The sequence below is a fragment of the Harpia harpyja genome, chromosome 11 (assembly GCF_026419915.1).
Source record: "Harpia harpyja isolate bHarHar1 chromosome 11, bHarHar1 primary haplotype, whole genome shotgun sequence".
NCBI lineage: Eukaryota > Metazoa > Chordata > Aves > Accipitriformes > Accipitridae > Harpia > Harpia harpyja.
Genome location: NC_068950.1, coordinates 41,189,312 through 41,202,447, shown reverse-complemented (window position 1 = coordinate 41,202,447; position 13,136 = coordinate 41,189,312). Strand labels below are relative to the sequence as shown.

General features: G+C 44.0%; 1 protein-coding gene across 8 annotated transcripts in view; it reads left to right on the top strand.

The window, feature by feature from the left end:
- DAB1 (DAB adaptor protein 1) overlaps positions 1 to 13,136 on the top strand; it is a 474,713-nt gene that overhangs the window by 219,628 nt on the left and 241,949 nt on the right. For all 8 annotated transcript variants that reach the window (XM_052801584.1, XM_052801593.1, XM_052801580.1 and 5 more), the window contains exon 2: positions 12,426 to 12,497. The gene's annotated coding sequence lies outside the window, so the exon portion shown is untranslated. The remainder of the gene's footprint in view (positions 1 to 12,425; positions 12,498 to 13,136) is intronic.

The window sequence follows — 13,136 nt, the reverse complement described above, 5'->3', positions numbered from 1 at the left end:
AAGAAGCCTGAGGAATTGCTCGTAGTGGTCATTAAAAGATGTGGTCCAGGCAATATCTGCAAGTAGCAGTTGCTTCTGCTTGTATGGCCAGCATCCACCCTAGCTCTGTGTATGTAAGGGCTTATTTTCCTGGATGGGACCATGCAGGGTTTAGAAATGCTCCAGCTCGGAGCTGAAGGTGTTTCCCTTGGCTGGGAGTATTTCCTGATCCATTCGGTCCTGCGTGTCTCCCAGGATAGGATCTGGGATGAGCATCCAGAGCAGGCGACGGAAACAAAGGGAGAGCGGTGGGAAGCGGGGCCGCGGCGGTGCTCGCCGGCAAAGCTCCGGGAGGAGAGGAGGGCAGCCCCGCTCGCTGCAGCTCTCCGTGGAAAACTCGTATTGATCAAGCGGTGGTGACATTCGGGTTGGTTGTGTTATTACAGCGCTTGTGCTCTGATGGAAAACTAACAAATAATAAATCTAAGCAATGTTTTCAGATGGTGCAAAAATTAAGAATTTTGAAGCAAGCTTTCTCCAGATATTTAAAATTCAGCGAGCTTTTTTTGTCCTGGGTCTTGAGATGTTAATGACTTTGACTAATTGTCAACACCACCAATTACTATGACTGATACCTTATCATTTCCCACAATGAGCAATGCTAATTAAAATTGATTGTGCTGCTGTTCTGGCACAGCAGCAAGTTTCCTTTTCATTTTTTGTTTAAACATGAGCTTATTGTGCCGATTTGGTGAATTAAATAAGGAAAGCTCATTATTCTGATGTTTATTTTTGAGCAGGGGTTTTAAGCCACATTGGAAGCCTGTTAGAAGTGTCAAAGAAATAGAAGAGCTTGAATGCATTGTATTTTTGGAGTACCAAAACATACACCTAATAATAATATTTAGCACTTTTATACCACAGTGCTTTTAACATGATCGCATTTCTGTACAAACGTAACTACTCCTATTATCTCTGTGAGGTGGGTAAACACTATTACTTCTGTTTCACAGATATTGAAGCTGAGACACAGGAGCTTTGATTCTCTAATAGCAGTGCACTTCAAGCTATTCACTTCAATTAGATTACAGATCTCTGTCTTACAGCAGTGTGAGCTGGCTAAGTTATGATTTGCGAGACTGGCTTGCTTGAATTTTATACAAACTTGGCCTTTTATTTCTCACTTATTTTTTTAAAGTATGATTATTTCTTTCTCCCAAAGATAGGATCAAGACTTCCTTGCTGCTGGCCTGCCCTGTGCTGGCTCCTGCCAGTAAATGTCGATTCTGCATGTGCAGGGCACAGCCGTACAGGAGGGCTGGAGTTGTGCAGCCTTGTGTTCCATTTTTTCGCAGTCTTTGCTTCATCAGCTCAATCTCCACGTGTCAGGAAGGGCTGTTCTTTATCGGGGAAAAGCTGCGTGCAGGGAAGAGAAGATGGCTGGATTATAGTGTGGGACAGTACCCTGAAACTCATGTGTTATATATCTCCTGTGCAGCGCTGTAGTTGTATTCCGAATTCAGCTGTGGTTTTTTTATGTGAACTTTTCCGTGGGGAATGTTTATGGAACAGGTTATCAATGGAAAATGTACTTGGTTTTTGAACTGTTCTGCTGGTATCCTCTTCTTAAGTGGCTGACTGCAGTTAATAGCACAAGTCTATGACCTTATCCTGTTGGAGATTGATTTAATCTGAACAATTGATTCCTTCCCTGATCGATATGTAATGAGTTAATATGTAATGGATGTAAATGCATGGAATTGCCTGAGATATTCCTTACGTCCTCCTACTTAATCTGTAAAATGAGTCAACTACTTCTTGGTAGTTTTTTTAAAAAAAAAGTCTTCTAAAGAATTCTACGTGTTGCACTTTTTCATAAACAAGATCTCTCTTAGGTCTTGACAGAAAGAGAACCCATGTTTGCCTGCGTGGTCTCTTGCATGAGCAGTTAAAGAGGAGTATGTCAATCAAAAGATGTTTTACGTTTATTGGGGAAAAAAAACTTTTAAATGCCTAGCACTTGAAAGCAAGATAAAAATATTTATATTACAGAAATACCAATAGTCCTGGGCTCTATTTCTTGATTATTTACAGCTACATGAATTTCCCATGAGCATTAATTTCTCTTCTGATCCTGATATGAGCTAGGAGCAACCTTATAAATGTGTAGCACTCCTTATGCCATACTGCCACAACCGACTCCAGGGCAAATCCTCCTTGCTGCAAAAAGGGGAGGTCCTTCTCTCCCCAACCCTCTTGATTTGGCTCTCCTGCTCCACCAGTAGTGTTCATGGGGACCTAGATCAAGTTAAAAATCTTGCTGAAAAGTAAAAAAAAAAAAAAAAAAAAAAAAAAAAAATATATATATATATATAAAAAGAAATGTTTTCAGTGGTGACCAGTTGTTTCATGTTGGTTTTCTGCATGGTTATGTGAAAGCCAAGGTGGCACCAGGCAGTGGGGGCTGAGAGTCAAGGCTTGGGTGTGGGATCTCGGAACCAGCCCACCTCCACCGCAGCATCACGGTTTGATGCCTAATAGAGCTGACCCTGCAAGCAGGGCCTCATGCTGTCTCTCTAATGGTGCTCTCCTGAGCGTTTCACCTAGGTTAATTTGTTTATGTTGGGAAAGCGCTAGGAAATGGTGCTGGAGAAGTGCAAAGTGTTCTGAGTGGACGTAAGCACTCCCTCTTTTTTAGCAGTAAAAGAGCTGAAAAGAGCGGTGGTGTGTGTTCAGCTGCCATGCACTGATGGCACCATTATCAGAAGGTAACGTGTTGCCATTAGCACGTGAAGCTGTGAAATAAAACGCCAAGTGTGTCTTCTTGAAGCCCGTTGGACCTAATTCTCCTCTCATCTGTATTGATGTCTCTCCACGGACTACGCAGAAGTTGCTTGCGATTTAGACTGTAGAAAATCAGAGGGGAATCACGGGTGACTGACTCCCTCAGCGTAACAAGCTGTACGAGGAGGCAGAAGTTCTTACTTTCATTTCCAAATGTCCCCTGGAGTTTTGTTGTGAAAAGTCAGTTATGAAAATTGAGAGTGTGAAGGGGGGGAATATGTCATTTGGGTTGTGATTTGCTGTTAATTAAACTTTAGCGTGACACATCCTTTATGTCAGGGGATTCCTGATTCTCATCTTAGTGGCCTGGTACGACAGAGGAGCATCCCCATCGAGATCAATGCTCATTATTATTTTCTTCATTATCATCATGATCCTCATCAGTATTTGTTCTACAACACTGGCTGTGGAACAGAAGTGTAGGCAGAGATGACCCTCGCCCGTTCCCATTCAAAACCTTTCATTTTTAACAGATAAGAGATACAAAGGCTGCGGAGGGGAAAGTGACAGTGAACTCATGACAGAGGATTAGATCCAGCTATTTGGAAGTCAAAATCAGCCTTTCTTTCCACTGCAAATGACATGATGAGATAATCAGTTTTCATTATTTTCATCAGAGTACAAGCACTCACATGCAGGTTGAAACCCACAGCGCACAAGATGGTGATGGATGTTATCAGACAGGTTTTAGCTGCATGAAGCTCTCACATCTGTGCAAGAGAGGGACTCAACAGTGGGTGGGAATGGAGTCTGCCCAAATAACAGGCGAGGCAGAGGGGAAGGGTGGTCAAATTTAGTAAATGTTCTCTAGAGAGAGAAGATCTGGCATGGAAGGTAAGGTCCACAGCCTTGACCTACTCGTGTTTGATACCCTAAGTGGGATTTTGAGAACTGTTCTTCTTGCAACTGAGGAGAAAGAGTGTTACTGTGGGGGAAAATACTTATTTTACAGTCTCGGGCCTGAAACATGGCTTTAGGGTGGCACTGTAAGTGGTAGGGAGCCCAGTATGATTTACTTGCCTAGCAGTAGCTCCTCCTTGAGGTGCAGGTGGGCTGACATCAGGACGGGGAAGCTCGGCCTCGGAGGGAGACCAACGGAAGCAAGGTTCAACTCCTGCTCAGCGCCCCTTGAAATAACCTCCTCAAACCCTGTTACGCTCACCGCGGGGATGCTGCTGGCATGAAACGCCGAGAAAGGGCAGACGCTGCCAGAAGCATCTGGGAAACAAATTCAGAAACATTGTCCAGATGTGGAATGACATCTGGGGGCAAATGCAGGGGCAGAAGACCTGACTGAGATCCCATTCCTGTCTGAATGATAATGAATGTAGGGCTGGAGAGAAGCTGGGCTCAGACCGTGATTGTAGACATACCCTGGCAAGTCAGCCTGTTTCTGGACCTCTTTTGTGCTACGTGTGGCACAGCAAGAGAAGCATCTGCACCGGCAGGTACCTGCGGGAGACCTCAAACACAGCAAGCATTTGATGATCTACTTTGTTTTGTTGGTTGACCTCTTGTAAAATCTGCAAAAAGGACCACAGAAAAAGAGGTGTCCCTTCAACTTAGGGACATGGACCTTTCTGCTTAAAATGTTTAAAATCGGTTCTTTTGGATGCTCAGGAACAGAAAAGACTCTTGCCAACCTGACAGCTCATTTCTTCTGGTTTGAGATGTAGAAGGAGGGGTGCGATTTCTGTGACTCATGTTCTGACAACCAACTGATAATCCCACAACCATCCCCTTAGTAACAGTAGTTTCTCTTTCTGCTGATTTCACATAGAAATGATGGGATACAAACACGTTGAAGTTGTTGTAGGCTGTGCCACAGGAAAAGCTGCAGCTCTCTCGTTGGGGAAAACCTCAGCTCAGACTATAACAACTATTGAAAGCTTTGGGGTTCCTGGAACAGATCAAAACTAGTCAGGATCAGCCTGATGAAAGAGGCGTTAATCCTGCTGCTCATAAAGAATTTAAGAATATAAATGTATGAGCTGCAGCCTGGAAGATTAGAAGAACACTTAAATAAATGATAGAGGCTGGATTGATGGAAAGGCTGTCATGCTGGGATCAACTTCTCTGTCTTCTGCACTAGCCAGTTCCCAGCTGCTATAGAGCTTCCAGTTAGGGAAAAGCACTGTTGTAATAGTGGTTATGAAGATCCCTGCCTATGGCCAGTGTCCAGTGGTCCCTGTCATACCATTCAAACACCATCTGCAGGTCCTGTATAATGCCCTTAACTCTCTGTGGGATGCTGGTTTGACAGCAAGGTCTTCTAAATAAACGCTTGGAAAGAAAGACGTGCCTGCCAGGGAATGGACAAGTGTGGTGGGTTGACCTTGACTGGCTGCTAGATGCCCACCCAGCCGCTCTCACTCCCCCTCCTCAACAGGATGGGGGAGAAAATGCGATGGAGAAGCTCGTAGGTTGAGATAAAGATAGGGAGATCGTTTACCAATTACTTTAATGGGTAAAACAGTCTGGACCTGGGGAAAATTAAAATAACTTATTGCCACTTAAAGATAGAGTAGGATGGTGAGAAACAAAGACAAAGCTAAAACATGTCTTCCCTGCTTCTTCCCAGGCTCAACTCCACTCCTCCATTCCCAGCTCCTCTAACTTCTTCCGCCCCCAGCAGCGCAGGGTGGGTGGGAGCGGGGTGTCGTGGTCAGTCCGTAACGGCCTCTCACTGACGCTCCTTCCTCCTCACACTTTTCCCCTGCCCCAGCATGGACCCTTCCATGGGCTGCAGTCCTTCAGGATCAACCTTCTCCAGTGTAGGCTCTTCACGGGCCGTGGTTCCTTCAGGAAATACCCTGCCGCTCCAGAGTGGGGTCTTCAGTGTGGATATCTGCTCTGGTGTGGTCCTCTCCATGGGCTGCAGGGAATTACCTGCTCCACCGTGTTGTAGGAAATTTGTCCCCGTGACCGGAGGCACCAGAGCTCCCCTGTCTAGGAGGAAGCAGCTTCTGCTTGGAGGGGGGTTTGTAGCTGGCAGCGGTGGGGATCTGCACTGGGTTCCTGGATCCAGGAGGCAAGGAGGTGATTTTGATGCATTTTCCTGGCAGGACCAGCTGTGCCTTGTGTCTGTCGCGTAGTAGCTGTGGTCTCCCCTTCTGGGAGTCGTGTTAAGTTGCAAGTGTCTCGTAAGGTAATCTTTTTTTGTTAAATGCTTATGGAAAGGATTAGCTATATTTCGGAATACCTAAGTATAGATAGCCTTCGTTTATAAAATAGATGACAATGCTAATTTATTGTAGAAAACAAACATAATACTTTTTTTTTCTGAAAAAGATTCCATCGCAAGTTATATCACTCAAAAAAAAAGCCAAATTTCTTTCTCCAAGTGTTGAGGATCTGCTCAGGTTCACGGTCTTGCTCATTTTTGCTGCATTAGTGGGCTCTCCCCACTTTGAGCCCTGCACACCCCAACGTGTTCTCAGGGTTGCTCCAGGAACCTGGTTTGGGGAGATGTTTTGGTTGCATCAAAGTGTTTTGCGGATCAACCTCTGGAGGTAAACTGGTGTCATATTAAAAAGTTTGCTGCATGTAAGAAGAGATTTGGGGCTGGTACGTACCCAGAGAGGGTGGCAAGCTGCTCCCTCTCATGTGAGCATTCTAACCTGGTGCATTTGTGTAGCACATGGGTTAATGGGCCGCGGCTCAGACCTGCTGGAAATTGCCCGTGACCATAGCACTGCGGTGACGTTTGACCTCTCCTGGCCCTGAACCAGAGCGGTGTCCCCTTTGGGTGAGATCTCTGCTGCTCTTTGCAGCAAGCTACAAGTCTACAGCTTTTTATGCACTTAAAATGGCTGCCGGGGACAGGACGCAGAACATACTTTCCTCTTGTGAAACCCCCTTTTATGGTGATAGGTATGTTTTAGCATTATGGATTTTCCTAACATATTTTGTTGAAAGGCAGCGAGATCGCCAGTGTGCATCTGTGTGTGCTGAGCAGCTGCTGGCGCACAGAGCTGGGTGTTGGGCCGGCTGCGAGGTTCGTCTATGGTAATTTGCCCCTCTAGAGCACGGCACAGCTAACGAGCACAGTCCCTCCAGTCATAGGAAGCACACAGACACTCATCAGAACAGATCGGAAACAGCCTCTGCTGACCAGGCTCATGAAAAAGCTGTATTTTGTGCATAGCTCATAGCAGGATGTTGCATATTTTTCATTATTAACTCCGAATCCATACAATTAGGGGTAAAAAAGAAAATAACATATTTTTATCTGTTAAGTCTAATGATAAAATAATACCCAAGGAAAATATTGATCCCTACCTTGACCTCTCTCTCTTATAAAATAGGAATTTTCATTGTTTCACTGGTTTGTCAGTGCAGTGCATGTACTGGAGTTGGCAGTACATCTTGTATAAACATGAGCTCTGCTGTCCTGTTCCCTTCCCTTCCTTCCACCAAGACTTACCTCTTTTTCTTTCCCTTCCTGTGGGTGATGAGGAGTGTGTCTGCTCAGTGGATAGAAAGGACAAAATGCCTTCTTGTGACACCAGAAAGAAAATGATCCAGGGAGTTACAGAGCACTAAGCCTTTCATTTGTACCTGGTAAACTGGTTCAAATGATAAGAAAAAAAGAAAACATTTGGGAGATGCTGATAAGATCAGGCTTATCCAGTAGATAGGTACTGTAGGATGTGGCTGGAAGTGATAGGAGAAGCCTAGGCTTGATGACCCAGCAGGTCACTTACAGTCTTTCACTCTTAATCTCTTAGAAGTCTTTGAACTTGTCAATAAGAAAGGAAGAGAGAGGAACTGGCTTATCTCATTTATTTACGATATTGAAAGGTCTTTAGCAAGGCCTCTCCTAGAAAGCGGTTAAAAAGACAAGGTAGGCGGGTGAAAGGGAAAAGTACAGTTGTGAATCAAAACCTGAAGTGAAGATTAGGTATAACCGGGTAATTTCCACCATTGCAGAGGGTTAAACCAGGGGTTCCTTGTATGTTTCTAAGTCCTATATCAGGTCTTTGATCTGGGATGGAGAAGAGGTGGAAGGGTAGCTGGGTTTGTGGGTAGCAAAAAGCCACTGAGGTCAAGTCCAGGAAGGGCAGTGAGGAAGGTTGGAACAACCTAAACAAGCCAATAAATACGTGATACAACATCCAAAAAATGTTCAGTGTTAACGTATGGCTTTTGCCCACCCTGTGGTTTCCATTTGAATTTGCTATGGTCAAACCAGAAATAAAAGTCTTCCATTCTGCAGTCCATGTAGGAGAAGATCTTGTTGGGGCTGCTAATGGGAGAAGAGATGACTTCTCCCCCAGATCCTCCCCAGGAGGGTCTGCATTTCAGGAAAAAATGTATGTGCTGGTTTTGGCTGGGGCAGAGTTAATTTTCTTCACAGTAGCTAGTATGGGGCTATGTTTTGGGTTTGTGCTGAAAACAGGGTTGATAAGAGGGATGTTTTTGTTACTGCAGAGCAGTGCTTACCCAGAGCCAAGGGCTTTTCTGCTTTTCCCCCCACCCCACCAGTGAGTATGCTGGGGGAGTGCAAGAAGTTGGGAGGGGACACAGCCGGGACAGCCGACCCCAGGGATATCCCAGACCATATGATATCATGCTCAGCATATAAAGCTGGGGGAAGAAGCAGCAAGGGGGGGATGTTTGGAGCGATGGCGTTTGTCTTCCCAAGTCACCGTTAGGCGTGCTGGAGCCCTGCTTTCCTGGAGATGGCTGAACACCTGCCTGCCGGTGGGAAGCGGTGAATGAATTCCTTCTTTTGCTTTGCTTGCGTGTGCAGCTTTTGCTTTACCTATTAAACTGTCTTTATCTCAAGCCACGAGTTTTGTCACTTTTACCCTTCTGATTGTCTCCCCCACCCCACCGGGGGGGAGTGAGTGAGCGAGCGGCTGCGTGGGGCTGAGTTGCCGGCTGGGGTTAAACCACAACACTGCACCAGTGACTTCAGACTCCAATTAATGATCCTTTTTCAGAAGTACAGAAGGGTTAGACACATACATAGGATTATCTAAAAAACCAGCAATGGTACTCAGTGTGAGAATAGTCCTGTTAGTGAAGGAACCCAAATTAAGAGGCTTCACCTATCAGTATGAACAATTTCCCCAATTACTACTGGGATTTAAGTTAGATTTTCTCCCTCTCTTTTGACACCACATCTTGTTTCTTTTAAATAGCCATGTCTGTCTCTTTATCCTACACAGAAATTTTGAATAAGAGTTAAGAAAATATCATCTGTTTGTTTTGCCTGCTGGTCTGACTGTGACAGCTGAGTGTGTTCCCTGCACCACTGATATAAAAGACCGCGGCACCTCTGAATTGACAGAGCCTCCTGCCTGCCTGCCTTGCTTATCTCTCTGCCTTTCCCCACTACCTTTTAAGCCAGAGGAGAGCTACTAGATGTCCCTTTCAAAGCTGGGGACTGAAGTCCTGAATGTTGCTAATTAGCGGTGAGAGCCTTTTAAGGAATTGAAACGTTGCATTGTTATGATTTGGGAAACAAAAGCTGAATAAGAACTGTAACACTTAACTATGGAATTCCACTTTATTTTTCTCTAATGCAGGCTAAGCTGCCTTACAGCAATCTTTTAAATGTAATGATTGAGACTATTATAGGAAATACTATACAAAGCAACATTTTTTTTTTTGCAGCCTAAATAATAAGTAGGGCAAGGTTTTAAATGAGGCTAGAGTAATGAATGCTGTACAATAATTTTGATGATAAATTTCCCCGGAGGATAAAGTGGAAGAACAGAAGCAGGCTGTATTTAATCATGCAAAGTTAAAGGAATGCAGACCAACAAATATTTATAGAGATGTACAGTGTTTCTAACCTTTTCTGAGATGTTCTTGCCCCTTTTCACCTGAGAAACTTAGCAGAAATTCAGGTCTTTCGGTGTGTAATAATTAGGAGGAGGAATTGATCACATAGGGTCAAGTGTTTCTTTGATGTAGTGCGCAGAAATTCCTGCTTCCTTGCAGGCTGGAGGACTCAAACAATAAGACATTTGTTTTTCGCAGCTATTTAATTTATCAGAGAGTCTGAAAAGCTTGCTTTGAGCAGATATACAGCATGTGATGACATATTCCGCAGCTGCTCTTCACCTACCGTTGACCCAAGCAAATATGTCCCCACCATAGAGCACTGCGCAGAGATGCTACCTTTGCTCCCAAAAGCAATATAGTTGCCTTCATGCAATTCTACGTGCAGAATAATAAGAAGGCCTGGGCATTGCACTGCAGGGATGAGATCTGGGCTTCCACTTACTGAGCAAGCTCAAAATCTTTGCTCTGTGCTCCATCATCAGGTGTAGACCTGCCCTTCCCATGCCTGTACCAAAGGCCATTCTCCTCAAAGGTGATGCTCCTCAGCTGTGGTTTCTTCTGGTCTTTGCTGTTTGTCTTCAGGAGGCAAGCATGACTTCAAAAACTGAGAGACAGTAAAAAAGTCACTGCTGACATCTGGCTTAGCATGTTTCTGGTTGTTCTGCACAGATGCACATGCTTGTCATAGAGTTAGGCAATCATTCCATAAAGCATAGGGTTGGTTTGCTTTGTGTTTTGTTTTTTTTTTTTTTTTTTTTAATAACTGCTAAAAGTAGGGTGTTTCAGAGGACTTTAGCTCAACCTATAACAGTATTCACTCTGCAGAGGCAAAAACCTGAAGATTTCTGTTCTGCTGATCAATACTTAGAGCATATATCGATTTCCAATTTAGGTGTTAACTTTTTAGCTCTTAGAAATGCTTTTTATATCAATTTTCACCTTGCCTGATGTTCATTATATGCTGAACGTTATGACAGTGAGTAAGCTAGGATCTTATCTGGCAAGACAATTAGTTCTAGTGACTTCAAGAGTGCAAGGTGCAAAGATTTACTTGTCTTGTGTAAGCGTCATGGTAGCACGAAATACCTGTGTTTAAGGCAATGACCTGAGAAATGCTTTTATTCTGGCCTGGCACAGGCTGCTTCTAGTGTTTCTTAGTCTGTGTGGTCCATTCCTGAAATGATATACTAAACTAATTAATAGCGCTGTTTATTACATTCATGTTGTTTTCTCATAATAATTCATAGAAAATGAGCCTGAGGTCCACAGCTCAGGTTGCTGGATGGCTGGACTTTAAGCAATAAGACACACATGGTAAGCAGCGCATTCCTATGCGATTATGCCTCCAGTAGTGTTAGGAGGCACAAGGTCAAAAGGCTCAGTGACTTTAACTACCTGAGAAGTGCCATGTAATCCCCTGCAAACGGGCTGTCTACAATGTCTTATTGCTGTATCAGAGAGGGAATTATTTCTTTTTAAAGGCAGCTACATGAATTACCTCTGTAATTGGCACAGGTATGACATCACTGACTGCCAATCAGAAATTCTCCTTGTCTTGGATTTTAACACCTTAATTTCAAGCTCAGGTCATCTGATCAAACTGATTTTATTAGAATGGTGGTTTATCCTCTGTGCTCTGAGTCCCATCTGCTTGCTTTAGGGAGGAAAGCGCTATTTGTACTTCGTGTGTGTGTGTGTGTGTGTGTGTTGTGAATTGCTCTGCAGTAGCTTTTGCATCATCATCAGGCGCTAACAGTGGCTGCAAAGTCTTTGCGGAGCTGGTGACATGCAAGCCATGGCCTGACTTGTAGTGCCTAGAACATTATTTAGACTTAGGAACTCAAGCAATCAAGGAAGCAAGAGGAGGGCAGACAGCAAGGTAAGCACTTCAGGATGCAGGCAGCACGGCCAGGATTTCAAAATCAATGCGTAGCCATCAAATTCTTTCAGCCTAGCACTGTCTTTTCTTTTTTATTGGCAAACATAATCCCAAAATAATAAAATTGTCCCAATTTACAGTTATTGTTGATAAAATAAGTACACATAGGTTACAGCTTTACTAGCCTGAGCAGATGAGGAGCAGGCCACAGGAAGGATGCTATTTATCTTAGTGATACTGAAAGGACTGTAGGCAGTTGCTGCCATTTTGGAAGGGGGGGATGAGGGCCCCCAGATGGGGAGATTTCCCCCCTTTTTTTTCCCCACTTTAAGCCGTAGTAGAAGAGAAGGTAAAGGCACAGCCCCTAGGAAGCCCCTTGGGCTCATTTCACTGGCTTCCAGCCAGTCGCTCCTTTGGCAGGGGAGAGAAGAGCCTGCACTAAATCCTGTGGTCGGTCCTAGAGGATGTTTTTCCTTTGGGAAAATGAGAACGGATGCCAGAGGTCACGGCTTGCCTGCGTCTCGCGTCTGCTGCTGTGTGGGATGAGAGCGTCTGTGTGTGGGAAGGTGCGAAAGCCACTGGTCGGGGGGATGCTGTGAAAGTTGCTGTTCAGTTGCAGAGGGTTTGGGGGCAAAGTGAGAGGAGTCATCATCCTGTTAGAGGGCAAAAATTTAACAAATAGTTTTAAAGGCTTAAAATAAATCTACCTTCGTAACCCGACTGCAGTGCTTTTTTCCTTAGATATGTTATAGAGGTAATGATGCCTCTACAGTGAACTCAATTAACCTTCTGCAGCCTTCCGTGTGACAGGGAATCCTAAATCTTCTTTTTTATGAGTGTATGTGCAAGATTTGAAGCTACTCTGAACTTAGCATTAATAAATGCCATTTCCTAATTGGTGCCCATTTGTTTGTTTTTTTTACAGTGAGAAAGACATGGTGGCTGTGAGTGGGATCTAGCGTTCATGGTTGAAAAGAGCTTTCCACACTGGAGTGAGGTAACTTTATATCATCATTATTATTATTATTATTATTATTATTATTATTATTATTATCATAAATCTGTTGCTTGTGCGGGGGTGCCTTTTTGGGTTTCTGTTGTTCAGTGATGTTATAAGATGATCTTAAGGAATTTAGCTTTGTTTCTCTGTGTTGTTTTGTATAAATGGACATCCATTGCCAATAAGAACTATGTGGCTCTCCTCTGTCTGAGACCCAGTACATTTTGAGTGTCCTTTGGAAGTGCTACGGGAAAAAGGATGGGAAGAAAAACCTGTGTATTTAGGCTTCCACAGCTCAGTTTCCCTACAAATCTTCCTTCTGCTCTGTGGTACATCCTAGTAGGTGCTCATCATGTCAGGAGACTCAGTAGAGTTCGCTCCTGCCTCACTTCTGAGATCTTTGCATGAACGCATGCTGTACGGAGCAAAATGTTTCATCTGGGAGGGAAGATGTCAGCAATAAATGAGAAAACAAGAGAAATGGATGATCCCCCCATAATGCATACCCTATAATATAATCATTGTTTGATAAAAGAGAGACTTCTAGCAACTCTCAGTGCCCTGCTAGGTATGTCTGGATTTATTATTCAAAAAGGCACAATCAAATCTCTTCATTCAGTTGACAAATGGGAGCTA